Source organism: Triturus cristatus, chromosome 12 (assembly GCF_964204655.1).
Source record: "Triturus cristatus chromosome 12, aTriCri1.1, whole genome shotgun sequence".
In the NCBI taxonomy this organism is placed as follows: Eukaryota; Metazoa; Chordata; class Amphibia; order Caudata; family Salamandridae; genus Triturus; species Triturus cristatus.
The window spans coordinates 139,133,589-139,147,366 of record NC_140595.1 but is presented as its reverse complement, the minus strand read 5'-3'; the positions used below and the strand labels follow the sequence as shown (position 1 = coordinate 139,147,366).

At 44.5% G+C, this 13,778-nt stretch overlaps 1 protein-coding gene across 5 annotated transcripts in view; it reads left to right on the top strand.

The window, feature by feature from the left end:
* TTC24 (tetratricopeptide repeat domain 24) overlaps positions 1–13,778 on the top strand; it is a 156,897-nt gene that overhangs the window by 31,715 nt on the left and 111,404 nt on the right. For 2 of the 5 annotated variants that reach the window (XM_085638188.1, XM_085638189.1), the window contains exon 2: positions 1,323–1,512. The exons of 2 other annotated variants lie outside the window; for them this stretch is intronic. The gene's annotated coding sequence lies outside the window, so the exon portion shown is untranslated. Of the gene's footprint in view, positions 1–1,322; positions 1,513–12,331; positions 12,462–13,778 lie in introns of those variants that run through there. One more of the 5 variants, XM_085638187.1, reaches the window with a different exon arrangement.

Genomic DNA, 13,778 nt, shown 5'->3' with positions numbered 1-13,778 from the left:
TACCATGCTGACAGCTTGAGCCGCAACCTGCCTTCCTCGGTCCTTTACCACCTGTCCCTGCTCCTATTGAGAGACATTTGTCTCCAGTTTGGGGAGCCATGGATCAACCTCTTCGCCTCTCTCCACAATGCCATCCTTCCAAGGTTTTGTTCAGAGATGGTTTGTCCCCAGGCTTGGGCGTGGTGCCCTTTCGATTCTTTGGCCCGTGGGTCTTTTGTACGCATTCCCTAAAATTCCGTTCCTCTTGAGGGTGCTTCAGCAGATTCAGGTGAAAAGGGTGTCTGTGGTCTTGTTTGCTTCTTTTTGGTCTTGTCTTAGTTCCCTCTGTTGCTTTGGTGGTCCTGGGGCAATGTTAGGATTCCTAACTTTACTACTACTAAATGCCTTTTGTGAATACCAAAAGTCGTAAAGTTAGGATTTTGTCTCAGTTTAGTAGTAGTAAAGTTAGGAATCCTAACTTTACTACTACTAAATGCCTTCAGTGAATACCAAAAGTAGTAAGTTTAGGATTTTGTCTCAGATTACTTTTGTGAATCGGGCCCATAAGGTCTGCTGACAGCTGTGCAGTCAAGCCTGACCTAAAAAGGTAAACGGACCCTCATGATTATGTGCATAAACATCTAGTGTTTACATAAATCTGAGTCTTTCAATAAGACTAAAAATAGGTAAATCGAAAAGATACAGATGTTTACTTATGTATTCTGCCTATACTTGTAAATAGTACTCTTGGTCAATCTCTCAATTATTTTTAGGAAACTTTATTAATATTATGTTAAACACCTGGCCAAAGTTAATGCAACATTCAAGAAAGATTTACTTGTGGATTACATAAGAAACATGGATGTATCTGTTAGCTTGATCACTCTATGATTTGTTTTAATGAGATGTCACTACCTGGGGATTCTGGATGAAGAGACCAAGTAACATTTAGTAAAGGTTGGTTTCATAGTTTTGGATATGAGAATGCCGTGACTAGGAATGGTGTTGTCATTTAGTTATAAAATGTAAAGACAGAACCTTAACTGTGTCGATGGGACTTTAGAGGTCGTTTTGGGATATTGGAGGCCAAGTTTAATATTTTTAAACCCAAAAAAACAAATATTTATACCACCATGTAGTTGTAAAATACATACATGAGAACTTTGACTGTCTGAAGGTAGTTTAATTGTTTTTCTTGTTCCTATTCCCCTTTTTCATTCTTTACTTAATCTCCCTGAATTTCTCTCCTTTTCTTTATTTGTCATTCATCCCCATCTTGGTGAATGCTTTGCTGACATTCATTCCATGGCCCCTCAGTCTTTCTGGTTCCTTCCCTCTCGCAGGTTAATTGTGGCCCTAGATCTGAGTGCAGATTTAACTGCTGAAGGGGGCCCAGAAAAAAAGCACTTGTCAACTTGCAACAGAAAGCAGAGCAAAGACCACATCAACAGCAGTTTTCCCTTTTAGAGAATAAGTATTGCACAGGCAACACCAGCACAAGCTTCACTCTTGGGCACAAGACATAACATACAGGTATTTATTTTTATTTTATTTATAACGTTTTATATAGCGCAAACATGGCCTGTGAGGGTATCAGAGCGCTTTACAAATGATCAGAAATAAGAAAACAGGGAAATAAACAAAAACATAATCGAGAGAGGTACACACTGTGTATATAAAATAAAATATGTTCACAAACAGAGGGAGGCAGTATGTCCTGGACAAGTCGGAAAAACAATAGAGATTGACCGACACTCTAGTAATAATCATGGGTGTAGATCTTTAGATGAATTATACGGTCTAGGGCAGAAATTTGTTCATAAGTAGTAATTTCCCTTATTTGTTAAGAAGTAATTGAGGGAATCAATCTGATTTTATGTGATAGGTAGTTCCAAATTCTCGGGTCAATACCTGAGAAGGCTCTCCTGCCAGTTATCTTTTTTTTTAATTTCGGAGGTTTCAGTAGCAAGGTGCTGGTGTTTCTAGAGGACCTGCATCCGCTAAATAATTTGCATCCACTAAATAATTCTAGTTTTTGTGTCAAGTACCTTGAGGTGTTGTAATGAAAAGCTTTATGGGTCATGAAAGCAAATATTAACTGCATCCTTGCTCATATGGGAGCCAGTTAAGGGCTTTAAGATCCAGGGAGATGTGATTGTTCCTTTTTGGTCCTGTGATGAGCCTGACGGCAGCATTAAGAGGGGCCCTTAGAGGTGCCAGCTTGGTTTGTAATGTTTCATGTTTCTTACACACACAAAACAGGTACACATGGGCAGTTAGGGATTGCCTCACTTAGATAACAGGTCACCCATATCCATCAGTTGTGCAAGCTTCTCTTATAGACAAGTACAGGTGGCTGTGGTGACGTAAGAATTCCCCACACAGAACAGTTTGAGAAGCAGCACTGCCGATTTCCTTCATACAGAAGATGAACCAGCATTGTTAGCGTTCCAGACAAAGAAGGCACGGTACAGGCTGCACCTGTGCATGTTTGCTTCACAAACAGACAAGGCACAATACAGGAGGCACCAGTGCCATCTTTACTGATGAAGGAAAGATACAGACTTGGTCAGAAAATGTGAAAGCACAGGAAGCAATCAAACAAGCCAGGCCCCCCTTACAAAGCAGGTCGAGGGCTGAAGTGCTCCACCATAAAGCACCTCTCTTTAGTAAAGCAATCTTCTCCTGTAAACTACTCTCTCCTACAATGCCTCCCATCCTGTAAACTACATCTAGTGTAAAACACACACCCTGTGAAGCACTTTTCCTTGTGTAAAGCAGCCCTCTCCTGTAAAACTGATTGCCATTTGTTCTAACCTAGTTATTTGCCATGTCTATTTAAAGTGGGAATGCTGTTGGGTAGCTGGCCTGCGTTATATGCATTTTTCTCATATAATCACAAATATGAAGTGCTAGAGCAGCAGGCTGGCCTCGGAGGGTGGGAGGGGATAGGAAAGGTAGGAGACGGTGTAGGGCTCGCTGGAGGGAAGGCAGCAGCAAGTTAACAAGGCATGGCAGGCTTACAAACGAGGGCAGCCAGGTGGGACTGGGGCAGAAAACTGACAATAAAGGATGTGAGAGAGAAGATGGGCAGTAAGCTGTCCACAGAGGGCAGATCGGAGGGGCAGGGAGAGCAAGCTGACAACTGTGGGCAGGAGGGGCTGGGGTGATGTCCGGGACTGTCTGGGACACAGTCAGGGACTTGGGCAAGGACTGGGAACTGGGTAGCAAAAGTACGCAGAAAGAGGAGTATAGCGCTGCCCAGGATCATACAGGAAGTCAGAGGAGAAAAGGGATCCAAAGCGGAAGCCTGCACGTAGGAACAAGATGGCTAAGACTCAGAAAGGACAGGCACTCATGAGGTGGTTCAGCAATCAGAATCACTACACTCAGGACAGATGTGCACGACATATATATGAAACAACATTAACAGTAAAGGGGAGTGTGGGGTAAAGCACTCAGGAGCTCCACACGGTAAGACTGAAGCTCAGTACGTTTCTCACCCACAATTACTGTTACAGATACTGACTGCAAATACCCACATATAGGATATGCATGCAAAGGCAGGGTCTGTGGAGCTTATACCAATGGTGATGTTATAAATGTAACTCAAAGACAATACTCACAGTTAACAAGAAACACCACCTAGGTAGTCAGCTGTGCCCACGGATCCTGGTGATCAAACAGGAACACGCAAGGCAGTAACAACAAAGGGGTAGAACTAAGAACAAGCACAATAGACAAGGAACTAGCAAGGACGAGTGCTCAACAGGAAAGGAAGCAAATCACAGGGCACACTTGGCAGAAAGCAGGTAACAAACATACAAGGTAACAGAAGCAAGACAGCAGAATTGAAAGACAGCAAACTAGAAACTTGAACCAAGAAAGTGGGGGACTGGAAAAGGATATACAGAAGGGGAGGCTACAAGGGTATACTAGAATAGTGCAGGTTCAGGAATCAAGAAAACAAAGTAGCACTGAAGGCAGTGCTGGAGCAGGAACTACAATTTAGCAAAAGCCAAGGTAGCACTGCAGGCAGTGCTAGTCCAAGAACAAGGGAAACTGCGGTAGCTCAGGAACAAGGAATGACAAGGCTCGGGAGCAGGAACTAGAATTGAGCTAAAGCTCAAGAGTCACGGTAGCACTGCAGGCAGTGCTAATTCAGGGACAGGGGAAACTGCTGCAGCTCAGGAACAGGAACAAAGAATAACTATAGCTCAGGAACTCAGGAAATAAGGTAGCACTGCAGGCAGTGCTAATTCAGGCACAAGGAATAGCTGTAGCTCAGGAATCAAGGAACAAGGATTAACTATAGCTCAGGAATCAAGGAATATCAAAAGCTCAGGAAACAAGGATCAGTCTCACCGGAAAACAGCTACAATGACCAACACTGGGCTGAAGGGAGCTGGGGCTTAAAAGAGCTCACAGTACTCATGCGCATCAGTTGTGGGCAGGCTAGCAGCAGCCAGCCACAGGTGAGCTGAATTCCTCCACCCATCCTTGGCCTGCAGGGGTGGAGGCAAAGCAGTGAGCAGGGGATTATAGGTCATGGAGTTTCCAGCATAAGCAGACTGGCTTCCACAAAACCCGGCATGGATTGGGAATGGATGTCAATTCCTAAATGATGTCCAAATGCCTGGAAGTCAGGATATGCATACTAGAAAGTGTCTGGAAGCATATTAGAATACTGGAAAGCCCCACAATCCGACCCCCTGGTGGTGGGAAGGAGAGCACAGGTAGTGAATTGTGACAGGGGAAAACTGACAACAGAGGGCAGTGAGAGGGGCTGGGGCAATCAAGCTGACAACATTAAGTGGGTAGGATTGTCAGGATGAGCGGGTGGGAAGAGTTGGATAAGCAAGCTGACAACAGGAAGGGTGGAGTGGGTGGTATGGCATGCTGGCAACAGAAGGGGTAGACGTGTGAGGATGTGGAAGCAAGCTGGTAAAAGTGGGAAGGCCAGAGGGGGATGGGTTATCAAGTTATCAAAGGAGAGCAGGCAGGAAGAACAAGCTGACGATGGAGGGCAGGCAGGAGCGGCTGGCCCAGCGGGCCAACAACAGGGTGGGAGAGAGAGGCTACAACAGCAAGCTGACAGCAGAGGGCTGGTTGGAGTGTCTGGGGAAGCAAGCTGACGATGGAGGGCAGGCAGCAGGAGATGGGGAAGTTCGTGGACAAGAGGCCAGGTGAAAGGGGATGGAGGGCACACAAACAAGCAAGACATCTGGAAAACACAAGCTCTCTCATAGCGGGCTTAAAAAAAAAGAAAAAAACTAGGGCCCAAAAAATGAGCAGATGAAGGACACAAATAATGTGTCCATGTTACAGAAACAGACAAAAACAATAGGAGGAAGGAAAGCCCACGGGAGCTGACAAATAAGAAGTGATACAGCCTTTTCTGGGCTCACTTGCTTCTATTGGTCCTACGATGGACCTTTTTGTCCGACTGAGAGGTGATGGGAGTTAGCAGTGACATCAACCAAATTCAATTAACAGTGCAACCCATTTGGCTGCACAATGAGGACCAGGAATCAGTAGCCAGGGTTAAGAGGGTTTATTACAAATTAAAATCAGGTTAAGATACATGACTCTTGACAGAATCCTATTAAAGTACAACATAGCAACAGGCAGACCCAAGAAGAAACTGAGGCAGACCAATATAAGGCAACTCAGCAATTCATCCAAAGCAATACCAAAGATCAGAAGAAGTATTTGTTGCTCAGAGAACAGTCACAAGTTTTGTTGTCTGTACGTGGATAAATCGAAATCACCTGAAGTAGAGTTCCAGCAAAAGGATGGTTCTGAAAAATGCAAAGAGTCTCAAAAATCAGGCATCTCCATAAAGGAGATAAGATCTAGGCAAGGGAAAATATGAAAGGACGGTGTCAGCATTTCAGAAGCGCAGTCAAGATTCTTCTTGGTCAGCAAGTAAGTGTTAGCCTAAGCCACACTGAGGAAATAATCAAAGTAAGCATAGAGGTCTAAACCTCAGAAGGTTCCAAGCATTCAGGGGAAAGTCTCGAAATGGATGTCCAAAAGGGTCTGAACTCCAATGGTGTGAACATTAAGTTATATGACACAAGGGTCTTCTAGGTAACACCCCTTTGTACGCATCATTAGGGGACTGTTGTCCTACTCCATTTCTCATGTTGCAGACTGCAACATCAGGGAAAATCCCACTCTGTATGTAGGAACGACATCTCCTTCTCACACACAGGTTACATTGCAACATTGCTGAATAGACCTTTTAGTTGACGCTCTGGCTCCTCATGTTCTTTCATCAAGGTCTTCTTCTCAGGCCCTCTCTTCCATCGCTAGTACAGTAATGGATCAATTCTACAACTAACAATGAATGTGGATACCTGCAAGAAATGTCACCTTAGCAGAAAATGGAAACCAGTATTTATGCAGCATGGTGTAATAAAGACCTAGTCAGGACAAGTGTAAAGAATTAACTCAATGGTGCACATTTATTATGCGTGTGCACATTTAAACACAAATGAATATGTTTCTGGTGCATTAGACTCACATTACACGTTACATACAGTATCTTTAAAATAATCATGTGTAAGTATGGCTAGGACCTACATTTAAATTAAATGAAATAATAATGCACCCATTACATAAATTCTTATAATCGTTTTAAGTGAAGTCACATTTTGCATATATGAGGATGTTTTCAATTTAGTTTGCTAATCAATAATTGTCATTCAAGTTATTAAAGCACACATTATGAAATTCTAATTCCATCTATTTAGTAACTACATCATCTACTAAGGATGGTTTATTTAATTAAGTAAATTCTCTAACCCTACGGTGAATGCACTCTTTAGTAATGATGTCAAGTGCAACTCTTACATTAATCGTTAAACCACACAATTAAAATGCTAAGTGAACGTTCATGTCTTGTATGTATTAAGTATTTGTGACGTATAAAGGGTGGACAATGTTTGCGCTACACCACAAGCAAGCAAATAAGAGTGACAATGAAGCCAACTGATGATAAGCAATGGTCGGAGTCGAAGGAAGCCCACCATAAGCTAACAACATATCCCCCTACACTACAGTCAACGTGCACTGTCTTAGGCGGGACCTAAAACACACAACCTATGTTTGGTCAGTGTTTTGGGACAAAGACAAAGTTGCAGACCCTGCAGAGTCTAAGGGCTCTATAAAATATTTTATATACGTAATTCAAACTTCTCTGTTCCAGAAGTGGCATTGGAGAAGTGAAACTGCACATCCTGTTTCACAGAATAATGGCCTGTTGATTTTGTGCCTGCAGACTGCTCTACAGGTATATTTTATACAGCAATAAATGTAATCACCGAATAAAAAAAAAGGGAGGGTTCCCATTGAAGTGGCATGAGCTGGCATTGGAAAGTGGCTGAACAATGATAAATCGTGCCTGTTAGAATTCATTAACACCCACGTGTCTTCACAGCAATCATGGCGCTTCAGCATCTGCACCTGGTACACGATTAAAAGAGCATATCTCTTTTTAGGTCTCGTCTAGCGTAGCAGTGCATGCGCTGCTCGCTCGGCGAGATTTATTGTTAAGGATGACATTCCTCATTTCCATTGGCTGGCGTCACCGTTTATGCTGGTTTTGGGTTCACGCCCTTTTGCCTCCGATCCGGACTCAGTGGCCTGCTTTGCTGCTGTCGCAAAGCAATTTCTTATCTTTATGGGGCCGTGTGTTTCTAATTAGAAACACATGGCCCCATAAAGACAAGAGATCCCCATGCTCCGGCTGCAGCGCGGTCCTCTTTCACTTATTATATATTTGTATGCAATGACAGAAGCAGCAAAGTACAAGTTGTCGTATACAACCACCAGCAAGGCTCCATTTAATGACGCTGTGAGACTTAATCTCCACGTCTGTCCATCTGAAGGGTTGACTGTGGCGTTACAACCAGAACTGCAGAATTTCGAATTTGAGAACCATGATTGAATCTCGGCTTGTTCAAAATCCTGTGATTCTGGTCACATCACATCACTTCTCCCCATACCTCAAAACATGAATGTGATCTTGTGTAATTTAACCGGGTCTCATGCACAGTGATTCAATATCTTTGTGTGGAGTTCGCGCTATATAAAACTGCAATAAACGCTACCCCATCATGGTTTTACATTTGTATTCATCTTGTAGGTTGGCCTGCTGGGGTTGCCTTCCATCCTGGCTAATCTTGCTTGTAGGAGCGTGCGCAGAGCTCTGGGCCTCTGTGTGAACTGACCTGCACCAAAACTGACTCAGTGTCGCCGTTAGTTGTCCTAGTCCCCCACAGATGCCAGGGCACAGCCGGCTAGGGCACGCTTTTACTGCCAGTGCTGTGTGTGCTACGTGATCACGAGTGCGTCAGGACCTGTGGTCCCTGCTGGGTTCCATCCTCCTACAGGTGCGAGCCAGGGCTTTAAGTGGGCCGGGTCCTGCCGGTGCTCTGCACTGGCAGTTCTATAAAGCAGTTGCCAAACTGGGTTTTTATCGGGCTGTCCATTTTTGCCCTCGGGGTCGTCACTGATTTTGAGGTAACTTCAAGGAGACTCGTTATAGTTCTTTCAGTCTCATCATTTCAGAACTGAAGCATTTTCAATGTTATATACAAGGAAGCCGTAGTTGTTGCTGATTTATCTTACACAAACAACAACCATTGGCAAAGCCAATAGCCCTGGCTTGCTGTAGTTGTAATATTACTTGCTTTATCAGTATTATATTGTATATCTGTATGCAATGACAGAAGCAGCTGTGCGTCTTAATCTCCACGTCTGTACAGCTGCAGGGTTGACTGTGGCGTTACAACCAGAACTGCAGAATTTGGAATTTGAGAACCATGATATAATCTCGGTGTGCTCAAAATCCTGTGATTCTGGGCACATCACTTCTCCCCGTGCCTCAAAACATGAATGTGATCTTGTGTAATTTAACCGATGCTCATGCACAGTGAACCAATATCTTTGTGTGGAGTTTGCGCTATATAAAACTGCAATAAACGCTACTCCGTCATGGTTTTACATTGGTTTTCATCTTGTTACTTAGAGGAGTGGAGCGAATGCTGCGCATGGGCGGCCTGCTGTGCCACTTCTTTTCAATCTCCTAGTACTTGGGCCAGCTCCTCAGGCGTCTCTCCCGGCCCCAGCTGCACGAAAAACCTCTTGTGTGACTGTGCAAGTAGCCGCTCTTCCTCACACTTTTCAGGTTACTGCTGTTGCACTTTGACTCCAGGGAGCACTTCAGCTGCATGCTGCAGATCCTTGCTGCCCCCCCTGCTACCACACTACCAGGTCTTTAATGGTGCACTCGTGTGTGCCCCCGACCGAGGCTAACAGAGGGCAGCTTGGCCCCAGCACTGCAGCGGTTCGTATTCCTCGAAAGCATTTGCCTCGCGGTTAACTGCAAACGTGAAGCACTCTTCAAAATTTCACCATGCAGCACGCTGTTTATTTGCAGTCTGCACCCATTATTGTGTACCACTGTGCTTGTGCAAATTAACAAAGCAGTGCTTTCTTTTAGCTACATAAATAAAAACATTCAGATTTTGAAACGCAAAAGTCACTATTGTCAGGCGCCATTTACGGGTGCTTTTTGTTGTACATGTTTTGTGTTTAACGCACTATTCATTTATTTATAGCCTGTAAGATTTATTGCTCAATGTTTCTCATTTTTGTGCTGGAATGAGGGAAACAATTACTTAATTGGCGTTAGCTCAACCCCGATGCGCAGCGGTAGGTCTGTTTCCGAGGTCCCCCTTCTGTTGCTCTTCCTCCCACATCTGTGCTTTTATGGCTCTCTCGCCAGTGTGCCTCTCTGCTCCGTGCACTTCCCCACCATGACGGACCTGGCATGCTGTCCTGCTCCTCTGTATTCTTTCTGCTCTGCCACACTTTTCACACACAACAGCTATTTATTTTCTCACATGAGCGCCTGCCGAGCTGGGCCTCTTTGCTTCGCTAGGTGGCTCTTTTCCATAAATGAACTCCCTGCCGAGACTTATGGCTGCGTCTGCTACTCCACCCTCCTACAGTGAGCCATTAGACTTCACATGTAATGTCACCAGGGCGGTGTCATAAACCCAGCAAACTAGTAGATCAAGACTTTGTATTTAGATTAATATGCACTTTGTATGTCTGAGTTCTAATCATATTTCAAGAAACATGTTGTATTCAATTAATCTAGGACAAGGGACACTGCATAATTCACTCAAACAGGCACTGAACTTCACGTGTTCTCTTGATTCAACTTAATTAAACAACTTCATTTAAAAACACCATCATAATACTATTGTGCACAGTCAAATTAAAAGAAACTTTACACTTGAGGGATGGTTTATCCTGCGTGAGAATTCCTGGCCAAAACCTGTTGCTCGCTGTCCAATGTTTGTGTATATTTTCCCAAAATTACATGATGTATAACAATGACATTTTGAAAAACACCTTCCAATTATCAAAATCGATGGTTGACTACAATTATTTCAAACAAAGTGGTCAAAAAGTGAATATATATGTGTAAATACTGGGGGCTTATTGCATCACAATAAAATGTCACCTTTCTTGCAGAATGAGACAAGCTAATTCACGTTTTGTCGCTTTGATGTGTGAGAAACAGTATGTATTTCGGTTGCAACGCGAAGCAGTGAACAAGTCGTTTAGGAGATGGCATGTCACTTTTGGGGTCTTAGGCGCCTCATCTTCGCACAGCGTTACGTGTTCGTAGTTTACTTGCTAAGGTGACAGGGTAAACTAACTGTTCTTCACACAAGTAACTGCTGAAAATCAAATAACCTGCCAGCTATTTGAGGAACCAGCACCTCGCGGCCTTCCACTCTCGACCTCGCGCCAAACTGCCCCCTGGACAATAAAGGACTTTGTGGCTCTGCTAAATGAAGGCAATGTGTCTGCAGTGCTCGAGTTGGTCAAACAAGGCGCTGCAATGTTATTGCAGGATACAAAGGCTCATCAGAGCCAACCCTCAGACAGGCAATGTTATCAAGCAACGCCAGCCCACCTGCCACACCCCCTACTCTCTCCCTCCACCCGGGCATAATCAGTGGAAATGAACGATCAACAGCTGCTCACCCCAAAATAGAAAAGAAAGGCTCGTTGTCAGTTGAGGGGTGGTCTGAAACCGCAACAGCAACCCAAGGGGATTTCAGTCACTTGGTTGGTTCATGTTTATTTGGAACGTTTCATGGTGTGTTACACTGGATGTCCCACGTTATTGTGGTGTATGCAAAAGCGTATTAATGGCCAGTACCCAGAAAAGCAAACACCCCTGGGAGTGATATTGCAGGAGGAGTGGAAAAACAAACCATCCTCGCAATAAAACGGGGGCCTGCACAGCAAGACTCGAGAAGAATGTGAAAATGCCAGCAATGGGAGGAGACTGCCCAGTTTAGACCTGGAGGGTGGAGACGGAATCTGTTTAAGTGACAGGAGCAGAAAAGCATTGCAGAGGGAAAGGGAAAACAAGACGTGCGGCCACGAGACGCGCTCTGTGGTGGGGGAGGGGCGGAGCGAGGAAAGCCAGATTACGGCTGCGCGCGTGCCCGCGCGCGTAACCGAAGCTTGAGGCCAGCAAAAGTGCGTGGTAGGACTTTGAAAGGCCCACTTACTAAATGTTTCGCCAGTGCAACCCATGCGCTGGCTCAGGCGAGACCTAAAAAAGCATTACAAATGCAATAGGGCTCGCCTTTCAGTAAGGTAAAGCCATTTGCTTTGCTATACACTACCATTAGCACAGCAAATGGCTTTAACTTAATCAAAGGCAAGACCTATTGCATTTTCAATGCTTGTTATTTTGGATATTTGATAGGTTTATAGGTCTACTGTTTTCCTGATATTTTTTTCCATCAGGTTATTTTATCTCAATTCTTTCCCTTTAGTTGTCAGTTTAGTCGTGCAATAGGCATCCTCCAACACGCCCATTTCTTCAGAGAGGGTAGGAGACACAGGCACCCTACGTACCTGTGTGGCAGGCGCGCAACACCCATTGGAATCAAAGGGCTTCAGTCCCCCCCCCCCCCCTCTCGTGTGTGGCAGCCCAGGATGAGAGAGCTTCCCGGGCGAACACACAGCCGCACCCGAGCACTTCACAGGTCTTTAAAAGACCATTTGCATGTTAATGAGGCCTTGCTGTTGTTTGGCTCTAGTTGCGCCTCTGCTGTGTGGGCACAACACTTTTGGTCACCAACACAAAATACACCGCGGTGGGGAAAACGTAGTTGGCTTCGCCCGCTTCCTGAGGCTCCTGGTTGGAGGATCCGCCCGCCAGTCTCCCTGGAGGCGGCTCATGCATTGTTGATGGTTGTTACCATAGTGACGTAGCGGGAGCAGCCTGCAGGGAAACTAGATAGGCATTGACTGTCCCAGGAAGCCAGCCACCCAGCACGACGTGCAGAAATTCACCAGCTATTCAAGACAAGACAATCACCATCACGCACCCGACTGCGACCTGAGAAGCCTCACATTTACCCTGCGTCATCCAGGTAGGTACACACAGATGGTTGCGATTTCTTAAACCCTCCAAATAGCATGTATCGTAGCTTCTAGGCGCATTGGCTGAGTGATATGTGAGTTGTGTCAAAAGTAAGAAAAATATATAGTATTTTTTGTTTTCGATCGCAATTGCTTGCTTCAGAGTTCTTTAAGAGGCTTCGTACGCAAACAGAATGACAAAATCGGTAATAATTTGGAATAAAGAAACTGTCTACCACTGTAGTGTAGTGTAATTTCTTTTATATAGTGCTGCTAACTACTTCTTACGAAGTGTCGAGGCGCTTATACGCTGGTACCCGAAATTAGTGGCTAATCCATTGTTTTTTGGCTATTTTTTGGTTACTGGGATATCTCAAGGAAGTTAGTCAATAGATTTTCTCCACTTTCTTTGTAGAAGACTACATTAAAAGGTATGCCTGATCATTAGTGGTGCTATGTGACGTCATGCAAATGATTCTATAAACCGTAGGACACAAGAGAGACATCAAGCACGCAGGCATTTATGACAGAGAGGAAAAAAAAGGTGTCTCAGAGAGAGCCCAACTGGAATGGTTAGAGAAAGCCAACACCACCTTCCTTCGGTGGGGGCACATTTGTTAACCTGGTGGCTAAAACAGTTAGACCGTTCAGCCTAGATGTGAATTGTCGGTTTTTAGGTGGCGACTGGGGAAGAGTGACTTTCTCATTTGTCAAACCAGACCAGAACAATGTTATATCCTCTCTTCCCCTATCCAGTAAAGCTTGCGCAAAGTATCGCAGATGCACAAATGTCGTTCATTATTGAGAGACATGAGTTTCTTGAGTCTGCTCACACGTGCCACTGAGGCAGTATCAAGCTTAGGTCTTCACGATTTTAAATTTATTGTGGACGATAGAGGCCTGGCTGCGTTTGTCCCATTTGACACTCTGATGACCGTTGATGTGGTCTCTCTCATGCCATCTTCTTGACGTTGGTGTCAGACATCTTGTCCTAGAAAGGTTTTGATAATATGCTAATTCCATCTGAGTGAATTTGAACAAAACTGAAACCTGGTATTTGGCAGCAAGTCTTCACCTTGGTCTGATGCTTTGTGGCCAGAAGATCTGGGACCTTTAGCCACTCACGTGACCAGTGCTTGACTTTGAGAGTTGCCTTTGACACTTGCCTTAGCACTAGGATCATGTGAACAAATTGACCCTCTTCCTGCTTTCTACTTTTGAAAAGCTCAAATAAGATTATTCCGTTACTTCCCTCATCCACCAGGAAATGTCAGTCCAATGACACTCTTCTCCACTGAAGGGTCAACCCAAAGAATATCCAGAATGCC